The sequence below is a fragment of the Cavia porcellus genome, unplaced genomic scaffold (genome assembly GCF_034190915.1).
Source record: "Cavia porcellus strain 051 isolate PalLab524CR breed Dunkin Hartley unplaced genomic scaffold, mCavPor4.1 scaffold_23, whole genome shotgun sequence".
Taxonomy (NCBI): Eukaryota; Metazoa; Chordata; class Mammalia; order Rodentia; family Caviidae; genus Cavia; species Cavia porcellus.
In genome coordinates, this window is record NW_026947506.1 from 32161784 (window position 1) to 32174917 (window position 13134).

Here is a 13134-nt window from a genome sequence, read left to right on the forward strand (position 1 = left end):
CAGGTGACACAGCCACCCTGAGCCAGGCTCCCTTCTGCCCGCAACCATGAGGACCCCAGGGCCTCACGGGAGGGCAGGGCAGGGCTCGCCACCCATCACTGTGCTCCCTCCCCAGGCAGCCCCAGGCATCCTGCTGCATGCTCCTCACCCCTCCCTTCTCACCACCTTCACAGTCTGGCACCCTCCTCTGCAGGTGGCTGGCTTTCCTGGAAGGCCCATGTCACACCTTTGGGGTGCCCAGCCTCTCCAAGAACACAGAGGCTGTGCTCAGCTCATAGAGTCTGGATTTCTACCTGGGCCGGGAAGAGGTGGGGTGACTTGATTTTCTGTTGCCCCATTGGAAGCCATGTAACTGTCCCAAACTGGGGATTTAGCTCAGTGGCATAAGCACTTGCCTGGCAAGTGTGAGGTCGTGAGTTCAATTCCTGGTACCAAAATAAAAAAATAAATAACTTTGTCCCAGCCAAACCTCAATTTCTCTTTCCTCAAAGGGAGATGAAGGAGGAGAGGCGTGCATGCCCGTGATCCTCTAGGAGGCTGAGGCAGGAAGATCCTAAATTCAAACCCAGTCTGGGAAATTTAGGAAGGCCCCCGTCTCAAAATAAAAAAGAGGGTGTGACTCAGTGCAAGGCCCCAGGTTCCTGTTCGGCACTGCTCAGAACAACTTAGAAGATAAGCAGGACTGCCCCAGGCTAGTGCGAGGCAGCAGAAATGCCATCAGCACTGTCCTCACAGATGTCCAGGCTCAGCCCTCTGCAAACATGCAGCTTTGTGGCCCACAGCCCTGAATGGCATCTTTGTCATCCTGTGGCCACTGCCCCTGTGGCCCCTACGGGAAGCCTGGTACCACCAGCCCTGCTCACGGGAGTGAGTGGTGTGCAGGAGCCTGGCTGACCCCAGGGCTGCAGCTGGACCCAGCCGAGCAGATGGAGCTCCTCCTACAGCTGGTCCCTGCGGGTCACGAGCACAGGAACAAGACCCTGAGTCTGACCCTGCTGTTAGGAAAAGCGTGTCATTTTGGGGGTCCCAGGCTGGGGCTTTTTTTTTTTTTTTTTTTTTTGAGACCAGTTGTTGTATAGCCCAGGCTGGCCTCAAAGTCACAGGGATCCTTCTGCCTCAGCCTACCAAGTGCTGGGATTACAGGGATGTGCCAGGCTTATGGTTTTTAATGACTTGCAGAGGCTTTTTTGTGGAGATGGGAGTTAAGATAGGCTCTCACAGTGTAGTGCAGGCTGGCCTTGAACTCACTATGGAGCCCAGTTTGGCCTCAATCTCCTACCACTCCTCCTGCCTCAGCCTCCTGAATCTGGGTTGCAGGTGTCTATCACAACAAGCTTACTTTTCATTTTTTTGACCCAGTCTCATGAAGCCTAAGATCTGAGGCCTTCCCCTAATCCCAGTCCCCAACCTGTTCCCTGGGGGAGCCTGGAGCCATCTACCCTGGGCAGCTCGCAGGGAGGTCTGAGGTCTGGGAGGAGGCGAGGCGCAGAGCCAGAGTTCTGGAAGAGGAAGCAGAGTCTGCCGTGGCATCCACGTCTCAGGGTCACGAGGCAGCCGCTATCAGGGCCAGGACAGTGCACCTGTGCCGGGCCATCGGCCTCCTCACTCTGGCAGGCGCTGGTCCAGCTCCAGCCCGGTGGCTGCAGCACAAGCCAATGGTGGCCAGCGCTTGGCAAGTGCCTGGCTAATTAAGAGGACATTAGCGCCTCAGGCAGAGCCAGACTCCAGCCAAGACATCCCTGCCAGGAGAGGGGCCAAGCAAAGTGCCAGCCTGCTCCCCTGGAGACCCCCAGAGAGCCGGCAGCCAGCCCTGCCCTCCTGACTCTGCCTCGAGCCCCATCTGCCATTCCTGTCCCCCACAAAGGGCCACAAGTCCCAAACATGCTGACAGTCAGGCCCAAGGAGCTCTTCTGCCCACCCCGAAAGGGAAAATAACAAGGACCAGAAGCCACGTGTAACCTCTGGCCACCCTTAGCCCCTAGAATCTGTGCCCTCTGCAGCTCACACCTCCCCCATGGCTCCCTAGTACCTGAAGCACAGCCCAGAGCACCAGGGCCTCTGAGGGCCACCCTGTCATCTGCCCTCCTTTCCTCTCCCTTCACAGCCTGTCTGCATGAGCCTGCCGTTCCCCTCCCTAACCCCAGGCCCTTTGTGCATGCTGTGGCCTGGGTTTGTGCTCCCCACCTGCCAGACTCCTGCCTCCAAGGCTGAATCCCTGCTCTCTCTCCTTCCTGTTCTGCATGATGGACAGCTCTGTGACATAGAAGCTTCTAGAATCTGCTCTGCTTGGTACAGGTGCTGCCCATCCTCCATGTGCTCCTGAGTGGATGCAGGGAGGGCCTGCACAAAGGGCCTGGGGTTAGGGCCTGTGATTATTTCACTTGTCTGTATTTGTTTACTTTGGTGTTTTTTGGTGCTGGTACTGGGTATTAAACCCTTCACACTGAGCTGTGTCCCCAGCCTTTTTAAATTTTGAGGCATTCTCACTAAATCAAGAAATTGCCCATCGTTGTGGTACATACTTGTAATTGTAGCACTGGAGAGGCTGAGGCAGGAGCATTGCCATGAGGTCAAGGCCACCTGGCCTACTTAGAGAGATTCTGTCTCAAAAAATCAAAATAAAAACAAAACAAAAAGTAGCCCAGGCTGGCATCAAACGCATGATCCTCCCGCCTCAGCCTCCCAGAGTGCTAGATGACAGGCGTGGGCCAGAGTAACTGGTTCTGCCCAAGGTTTCTTGGCTCACACATCCCTCAGACCTGTGGCCATCTGTCCAAGGCACCACCTCAGGGTGCTTCCCTGGAGGGACAGGGCCTGTCTAGGGTCTCACAGTCGGGATACACAGCACACTCCTGGTGGGGGTGAGCAGGCTCACCTTTCCTCACCTGCCCTGCTGGGGTCCACCCCTCTGTGTCCCTCTCCATATGCCCAGAATGCCTTATGGGACCCCTCACGCTTGGGTGGAGGCTGCCTAGGGCGTGCTTGGAGGGGACGGCAGAGTACAGGCTGTTCAGGGTCCCCTCAGTGAGGCCCTAATGCCTGTTGGGAAGCCACTGCCACAGGCCCTGTGAGCAGCCCAAAGGGCCCCTCTATCAACTCCTCCCTGGGGCCTCCAGATCAGTTGCACAGGCTGTGCACTGCACCAAGGCTAGTGTGGGGAAGAAAGGGCATACATCTCTCTGGCTTGGGGAGGTGACGTGGAACCCGAGCCAGGCTGGATATAGCTCAGTGACACAAGCACCTGCCTGGCGAGCTAGAGGTCCTGAGTTCAGTTCTTGGTACAGCAAGAACAACAAAAAGACCAAATCACAGCAAGAAGTGAGGCATGGTGGTATATACCTGTAGTGCCAGCACTCGGGAAGCTGAGGCAGGAGGATCACCATGAGTTCATGCCAGCCTGGGCTACATAGTGAGTTCAGGGCCAGCCTGCAGTACATACCAAGCCTCTGTCTCAAAAGAATAAAAAGCAATACCAAGAAGCAGCTGGGGTGGCTTCAACCTTTATTCTGCCATCACTAACAAATCAGCTTCACCTGGGCTGGGGATTTAGCTCGGTGACATAGTGCCTGCCTGGCAAGTGTGAGGTTGTGAGTTCAATCCCTTACCAAAAAAAAAAAAAAATCAGCTTCACCTTCTGGATGCTCTTCAGTCATAAGATAGCTGCCAGAGTTCCAGCCATTACGTCTCCAACTTACCCAAATAGACTTTTGACAAATTTCAAACCCCCGTCCCAGTATCATGCAGGGTTTTTGTTGTTATTGTTTTATTTTTGTTTGTTTTTTCTTCAGTACTGTAAAATGAACTCAGGGCAGCCCTTTTCTATTTTGAGACAGGGTCCATCTTACTAAATTGCTAAATACTCCAGTCTGGGTTCAAACTTGCAATCCTCCTGCCGCAGCCGCCCAGAGTGCTGGGGTGACAGGCGTGTACATGCCACTACTAGCATGTATTTTAAATGTATGAAAAGCCAGTGTTTGATTGTCCACTTAACCACATCATCAGAGGGTCCCTGGGGCACAGTCGGTTTGCCAGAAGCTGGAGGATCAATTGCTGAGAGAGCACACAGCTTCCTGCCTATTTGCTGAATAAATGAAAATCAAAGCCGGGCACGGTGACGCCAGCTTGTTGCATGGGTGGGGTCATAGCCTGGGGCTCCAGAGCCCTCCCAGTTCCCCCCAGTCTCTGCCCAGAGCTCCCCATGCTCTGTGCCTGAGTGTGCGTGGAGTCTCCATCTCAACAGGCAGGACAGAGGGGCAGGAGGGGGCTGCCGCTCAGATTCTGGGGACAGCAGGCGTCCCAGGGTGGGGTCTCACCTGCCACCAGCAGGAAAGGAGTGGAAGGGAAGCTTCTTCCTGGCAGCGGCAGCGCCAGGCAGAGCCTCAGTGGAGAAGTGTGGAAGTGGCAGCTCCTGAGGGCAGCCTGAGTGACACCCTGGGACCCCTGCAGCGAGGGGCTCTGGGATGACAGGGCCGAAGGTGGAAATTCAGAACTCACCAGTAACGGTGGACACTGACATTTTTCCCTTTGCTACTGGGGTGCAACCTAGTGAGCAGCATCTCAGACCTTTTTCAAAATGTTTGTCCTTTGAGTGAGATGAGGTGTCTCTAAATTGCCCAGGCTGAGCTTGAATTTGGGATCCTCTGGTCTCTGCATCTCAGAGTGCTGGATCACAGGCTTGGGCCACCGAGCCCCAGAAGTGACTGTCTTTCTCAGAGCCCTTGAATTCTACCCCACAACTGAGAGTGATCTGTGGAGTGGACACCAGGTCTGAGTCCCAGATCCCAGCCCGCAGCCCTGTCCAGCCTCGGGTTTGGGGATGGGGTGGGGATGGAACCAGGGCGACCACGCAGACCAGCAGCTCAGGCTGTGCCAGGAGCCACAGCCCACCCTGGGCCCACCGCAAAGATGAAAAACTTCTCCCCAAGCGCCCAGCGACCTCTGCAGAAAGACCAAGCCAGGCTCCTCCAGGCAGGCACAGCAAGCCCACCTCTGGATCTACATCCACGAGAATCCACACCAGGACCCAAGGTGTCTATCCCTGGGCCCCACTCAGAGCAACAGCCAGAGGTGGGGTGATCAGGAACCCACAGACGGTGATGGTTGTGCCATATGTGACCACCCAACTGATAACAGCAGCCTTTCTCTGTTGTTCTTGCTTTGTTCCGTTTTCTTTTCTTTTCTTTCTTTCTTTCTTTCTTTCTTTCTTTTTTTTTGAGACAGGGTTTCACTATGCAGTTCAGGCTGGCCTTGAACTCACTTTGGAGCCCAGGCTGGCCTCAAACTCACAGCAATCGTCCTGACTCAGCCTCCCAAGTGCTGGGATTAAAGGCCTGTACCCCCACACCCGAACTTATTTTGTTTTTCTGAATCACAGTCTCACTATGTGGCCCAGACAGGCCTGGAACTTGTGACAATCCTCCTGGCTCACCCTTGTGAGTGCTGGGATTACAGGCCTGTGCTATCCCGCCCAGCCTAAAAAACATTTTGAAAATTTGGGGTCAGCCTGACCTATAAGCCCACCCTGAACTCCATGAGGAGACCAGTCTCACAAAACAAAACAAACAAAAAGCCACTAAAACCTGTGTCAGGGGGCTGGGGATTTAGCTCAGCGGCATAAGCCCCTGACTTGAAGCAGGCAGTCATGAGTTCGATCCCTGGTACCGATTAAAAAAAATAAAATAAAATAAAATAATTTAAAAAAAAAACAAAAAACCTATGTCAGGCATGATGGTGCACTCTGGAGGCTGAAACAGGAAGGTCTTGAGTTTGACCCCAGCTTGGCAATTGAGTGCAGAAAGACCCTGTCTCAAAATAAAAAATGGGTGTGGCTGTAGCTCAGCGTGAAGGCCCTGGGTTCAATCCCTACTACTGCAAAAAAACAAACATGTGGTTCCTGCAAGGAGGGAGCGCCTGGGCCTGTGGACCAGGAAGCACTCCTGGGTTTTTCCGGGCTCTAGAAGGTGGAGGAGCACAGGACAGGAGCACAGCCCAGGCCGCTCTGGGACCCCCCTTTCCCTATCCTGTGGCTCAGCCGCCTCCCTGCCTGTGAATTCCACATCCAGGACTCCAGGGCCAGCTGCATCCTTCCTGCTTCACGGCCAAGAAACAAAACAACTCCTTTCCCCACCAGAGCTGGAGCCACAGCATCCGGCCCAGCCAGGATTCCCGGGGGCTGGAGCTGCGTCACTGCCAAAAAGGCCTGGATGTTGACCATATAGGGCACCTGGTTTGCTGGTGCCCCTGGGCAAGTCTCTTGCCCTCTCTGGGCTGTGTGTCACTGCAGGGCATGTTGATGGCACGGATGGCAGGGCCTGTAGGTCCCTCCTACACAGATGCCCCACAGGATGGGCATCACCGGGTATAAATCCACCGGCAGCCTAACTCCTGGACCAAAACCAACCCCTGCGGGCGTGGAGCAGTGGCACCCACCTGCAATCCCTGCCTGTAAGGAGGCTGAGGCAGGAGGATTGTGAGTGTTCTGCCTGGGCAACTGGTGAGAGACCCTGTTTCAGAATAGAAAGTAAAAAAGGGCTGGGGATGAAGCCCGTGGCCCAGATCCCCAGACTCCTTTCCCAGGAGGCCATAAGCAGAGGAAGAGGGCGGGGCTCCCGGGGCCCCGTGGGACTCGGGATTTGTGGTGGGCACTGGGTGGGGGGAGAAGGATGGGGCACTCAGTCAGCCTGCTGGCACAGGCCCCCGGAGGGACTGCAGAGCCCAGACCTGGGGTGAGCCCAGGCAGGAGCGCCCCTGGGAGGGAGAGGGGGGGGGGACAGGGAGGGGGCTGGAGCTCCTCGGTGGGAACAGGTGGATGGTGCACCGCACCCAGCCCTCACTGTGGGCGCTGGGAGGACAGAGGATGCCGCCCAGTGCCACGGGGCCTTAGCTGGCCTAGGGCACAGTTTCCTTTGTGATGGATCCTGCAACAGCCCCGATGAATAACTGAATAACGTTTTTCTGTAACCTCCTGGCTGCCTTTTTCTTTATTCTTTGTTTTATTTACTTAAGCTGTGCTGGGGCTTGAAGCCAGGGCCTCTCCCAGGGCTGCACTCCCAGCTCCCTGCGGCCTGTTCATGTGGCCTTTTGTTCTGGTTTGTTATTTGAGGCAGGGTCTCCTCCAAACCTGGGCAGACCTTGAACCTCCTAACAGAGGGGATTGCAAGTCTGTACACCCACCATACCCTGCCTGTTTTTTTACCCTGCCTGTTTTTGACAAAAGCACCCAAACCAGTGATGGTGAACCTTTTACAGATTGAGCGATCAAACTGCAACCCAAAATCCACTTATCTGTCTTGAAGCGCCAACACTGCAATCAAACCTGAACACTGTGCTGTTGGAGTGACTTGGAGGTGACCCGCTCCAGTGCCAACCAATGGCCCTGTGTGCCTGCCCAGGCACAGGTGCCACAGGTTCGCCACCACTGACCTAACAATCTAATGAGCAGGGTGTGGCAGCGCACACTTGAGAACCCAGCACTTGGGAGCTTAGTTTGAGGCTAACCTGGGCTACGTAGTGATCTCCTCTCAAGAGAAAAAACACTCCGGGGCTGGGGATTTAGCTCAGCGGCATAAGCACCTGCCTTGCAAGCAGGTGGTCATGAGTTCGATCCCCGGTACCGATAAAAAGATAGAAAAGAAAAAACATTCCAGTCAGGATGCCAGGCTAGGGTTAGAGAGAGGCTGGTGGCGGGAGTGTGAGAACACTCACCTGGTGATGCCCAGCACTCGGAGATCCTGGATTTGATCCCCAGCATCATTAAAAAAAAAAAAAAAACAGGGCCCAGGGATATGGCTTAGCAGCACAAGGTCATGAGTTGGATTCCCTGTACCAAAAAAAAAAAAAAAAAAAGTGAACATGAAGAGCCCAGGTTCAATCTCCAGTACCACAACGAAATGAAAAGAGAAAGAATAATAGCAGCAGATTATTCCGTTTCTGAGATGTCATCCTGGAGCAGGGCAGGTATCCAGGTGGGGCTGGGTCTCTCCATCCACGGTCATCCCCCCCCTCACAGCCCAAGTCCTGCCTGGTGACCCTACTGGAGGCACAGAGCGGAATGTCCCGAGTACAGACAGCAGCAGTGATGGGATGCGTGACCAAGAAACCCCCTCCCTGTGCAGGGAACAGGCCCAGGATGGTGACACCAGTGTCACCCTTATCTTGGGGAGCAGCCTCGGCCCTGTAGGGGGAAGAGAGGAGGAGGGAACGCCTCTGCCCCATGATGCTGGCCACTGCCAGGGCCACAACAGCTCGGCTAGCAGCCCTGCCTCCCCCCACAGGCAGCAAGGTGGCCCATGGACAAGGGGACGTGCGTGTCATTGACGTGAAGGACAAGCCATCATTGTAGATGGGTGGGCGGGCTCACTGTGATTTTTCCCTCTCTCTCTCTTCTTTGTTTCTAACTATGTTTGTTGGTCACAGTCCTGGGGATTGAACCCAGGAGCTTACCACTGAGCCCATCCTTATTTTTATTGTTTTATTTTGAGATGGGCGTCTTGCTAAACTATCATTAAGTTTCCCAGGCTGTGCTCGACCCTGTGATCCTCCTGCCTCAGCCTCCCAGAGTACTGGGCTCACAGGTGTGCACTTTTGCACCCAGTTTTTTTTGTATATTTTATATACAGCACAAACTGATTCCTTGTCACATAGTGCATGGTTTCTCTGTCCAAGGACAGAGCTATAATAATTGTAATAAACAAGAGAAAATGAGAATGAATTTAAGCCTCTTTCTTTCTGCACTGTTGACCTTGCACGTGCTGAGCTGGGGCTATGCTGCCAGAGCTCCATTCCCCGCACAAGCTTAATCGGCTTTATTTGCAATTCTGGGGTCAGACAGGAAGAGTCACCTCATAGACTAAGTCAGCCTGAGCCTCTGAAAGGCCCTGGGTCCATCCCAAGCACACAGATATTGGAATTAACCTCCAGCGGGCTGGAGCCCAACGTGTTGGTTTTAGATAGGAAAGGACGCAGGAGCCAGGCATGGCGGTATGTACACACCTATGATCCCAGCACCCTGGGAGGCTGAGGCAGGAAGATTCCAAATTGGAAACCAGCCTGGGCAAGTTATAGACTTACCAAAACCCCGTCTCAGAATAAAAGTAATAAAGGCTGGGGGTGTTCCCAGTGAGAAGGCTCGGGGCTCAGTCCCCAGCACTGTGCGTGCCCTCTGCGCCCCTCCCCAAGAAAAGTGCTGAGAAAATCAGCTTGGGAGGTGGAGATGGAGACAGACGATAGGAAAGGACTCCCTGTTCAACCCCAACTCCCAGGTGGCCTTCCTGTGAGGATTAAAGCACGGAGCTTCGGCATCCTGCACACCTGAACTCACTGAGGGTGTGCGAGCTGGCTCTTATCTCCTGCTTTCCCGGAGCTCTGATAACAGGGAAGCCGCTGCTCACCTCTGAGAACTGGTCTGCCCCAGCAGGCCTCTGAGGTGCAGAGCTCACCCTGACAGCGCCTCTTATAGCAGTAAGAGCAATAAAACTACTACAAAAGAATGGGGAGAATGCCAGAAGATTCGGGGCTGCACCCAGGGCCACAGGCCTGAAATCCTAGCACTTGGGGCTGAAGCAGGAGAGTCAGAGTCTGAGGCCAAGCCAGGCATGACGGCGCTCGCCTGTACTGCCAGCACTTGGGAGGCTGAGGCAGGAGGATCACTATGCGTTCGGGCCAGACTGGGCTACAAAGTGAGTTCAAATTGTCAAATCCAGCCTGAACTGCATAGTGAAACCCTGTCTCAAAAAGACAAAAAAAGAAAAAAAAAAGACCAGCATTCTTTGTTTGTCTCAAAAACAAATAAAAAGCTGCAGGAGCCAGCTAGAATGGCCTCTACAAGCTGGGCTTGATGGCGCACACCTAGAACCCCAACATCTAGAAGGCCAAGGCAGGAGAATTGCTGTGAGTGGGAGTCCCTCTGGGCTACTTAATGAATTCAAGGACAGACAGAACTACATATTGAGACCCTGTTTATAATAATAATAATAATAATAATAACAAATGAATAAACAGAAACAACCTTGGTATGGTAGAAAATACCTGCAGCCCCAGGACCATATACAACCCTCAGGAGGCTGAGGCAGGAGGATCATCTTAAATTCTAGGCCAGCCTGGGCTCCACAATGAATTCAAACCTTACTACACAGCAACACCCTGTCTAAAAGCAACAATAAAAAGAAAAGGAAAAAATCATAACACATCACTAGTCATTGAATAAACCAGGAGATTTATACCTATATAAACAAACATCTACTCTCTCTCTGTATGTGTGTGTGTGTATATATATATATATATATATATTTTTTTTTTTTTTTTTTTTTTCTTTTTTGGTACTAGGGATTGAACCCAGGGCCTTTCCACTGAGCTCCCACCCCTCCCTTTTTTTTTTTTTTTTTTTTTTTGTTTTGTAAAGCGATGGAACTTAGGACTCCACACTTGCCAGGGCAGGCACAGATGCCCTTAAGCTAAACCCCAGCCCTCCCATCAGGTTTTTTTTTTTTTTTTTTTTTCTTGTTTATCGGTCCCAAGGATCAAACTCACGACCACATGCTTGCAAGGCAGGCCCTTATGCCGCAGAGCTAAATCCCCAGCCACTACCCCTCCATTGTTTTAAAAAGCAGTTTTACATGTATTAAAAGTAGGCAAAAAAATATGTTCTGCTGAAGGAGAACTAGGCCACTGAAAGACAGCACAGTGGCCCCCAAGCCTTTTTCAGAGATTTTTTGAGGCAGAGTCTCACTAATCGCTCAGGCTGGGCTGAACTCGTCACCCTCCTGCCTCAGCCTCCAGAGAGACAGGAACAAGATCATGTTTCAGAGGTACCACCATGCGAGGCGAGTATGGAGGACGCACACTGATGAAATCTCTCCGAGCCCCCTGGTTCTCCTCCATCTGCCCCTGGGCACCGCGTGGCTCCAGCTCCGCGCTCCTGCTGGGCTTCCGGGCTGCCCCTCCAGCCACCTTCCCTCACCCCACGGGCTGTGTCCAGTCCCTGCTGCCTTGGACTCCTGGGTGGGGGACATTTCTCAGGCTGTGCGGCTTCCTGACCTGGACTCTTCACAACAGCAGCCAGTGTGGACAGAGCCAGGGTTTGGGGGGTTGGTCTGAACCCGCAGAATTTCTTTCGTCAGCGCAGGAGTGACACAGGCTTGATGCTGTGTCCCGTCAGAGGCTGACGGGCTGCAGGGGAGGCGTTGTCCACTTCTGTTCCTGACAATGACACTCACTCTGATCACTTAAGTTTCTTTGGTTTCTTGAGACAGGGTCTCACTATGTAGTCCTGGCTGACCTCAAACTCCTAGGGATCCTCCTGTCTCAGCCTTCCAAGTGCTAGCTAGGATTATGGCCCCTCACTACCACAGCTGGCTTTCATTCTGATCATGTGAGTCAGGGGGTATTAGTCAGGTCTTCATTTTACTTTCTTTCTCTTGTATTTTAAAAGGAATAAAACAAAACAATAAAATGGAACAAAACACTGAGAACAATATTTTTTTTTTGTCTTTTTCATTTTTATCGGTACCAGGGATCAAACTCACGACTGCCTGCTTGCAAGGCAGGCGCTTATGCCACTGAGCTAAATCCCCAGCCCCAACAATACTGAATTCCAAAACTTAGGTTTTTTTCTCCTTTATAAATAAGCTTCCTTCTTGTTTTTTAATTTGTCTGTTTTGTTTTGTGGCAGTACTGGGGTTTGAACTCAGGGGCACCACATATAGCTACACACCTTTTTCATATTTTTCATTTTGTGAAGGATCTTGCTAAGGTATCCAGATTGCTCTCAATTTTTTGATCCTCCTGCCTCAGCTTCCCAGAGTGCTACAATTACAGGTGTGTGCCAACAACAGGCTTGTTTGGGGCTGGGGATTTAGCTCAGTGGCATAAGCGCCTGCCTCTTGCAAGCAGGCAGTCGTGAGATCGATCCCTAGTACAGATAAAAACGAAAAAAACCAAAGCCTGCCTTGCAGGCAGTCGTGAGTTCGATCCCCAGTACCGATAAAAAGGAAAAAGACCAAAAAAAGAAAGAAAGAAAAAGTCAAAAAAAAAAAAAAAAACAACAGGCTTGTTCTAGTTTTTAAGTAAGCCTGTACACTGGACATGGTGGTGCACGCCTATAATGCCAGCACTCAGGAGGCTGAGGCAAGAAGATTGCTGCAAATTCAAGTTGGAGTCCGAGCTGCCAAACAAGTTCAAGATCAGCCTGAACTGCATAGCAAAATTCTTTCTGTCTCAAAAATACAAGAGAGAGAGAGAGAGAGAGAGAGAGATATTTCTGTCTCAAAAATACAAGAGAGAGACTATATAAAAACAAAAGTTTTAAAAAATTAAAAAGTGCCATGTATGCCTCAATTCCTCCAGCGCTCCTTCCTTCAGATGTACCATCTTGCCGTTGTATTACAGGGAGAGTGAATTAAACCTTTAATAAAGGCCTGGTGTCACTGGGTGAAGGGCGATTCTATGCCACGCCGAGGGCCACGCCCCCAGAAAGGAGGCCCCGCCCCAGTGAGGAGGCCCCGCCCACAGGCCCCTTGGCAGTGGCATTTTGGGGTCCACACCTCCTCACCAACGAGGTTTTTTTTTTTTTTTTTTGTCTTTTTCTTTTTTATCGGTACCGAGGACATGACTGCCTGCTTGCAAGGCAGGCACCTAGGCCACTGAGCTAAATCCCCAGCCCCTATCAACGAGGTTTAAACTCTGCTCTAGCATAGCCCGCTGACTCCAGCGGGTCCCTCCAGGAACACGGCCCACCTGTCACCATACGCAGGCCCATGTGGCCCAGGATTTTGTCCCACAGGCCCCCGGGAGCCGTAGATGAGGTCACTCTGGATGGAGACAGGCAGGGCTCCAGTGCCTACGGCCTTGCACCGCCACTGCGGACCGCAGGATTTGTCCATGCCAGGGCGCGATGGCAGCAGAGACAGGGCCAGCAATCGTGACATATCACCCGAGGCCACTGTCACATGTACGGTGCGCCAGTGACCAAATGAACACCTCCCCCCACGCCAACCTCCCACCCTGCATCCACCCCCCCGGCCACGCCTTCAAGCTAGGCCTCAGCCTCCAAGGGGTGAGGTGGGTCAGGGGCCTTTGAACGCACAAGTGCAAATGCCTGTGGCCTGGATGTGGAGGAAACTTGTTTTGAGACACCCT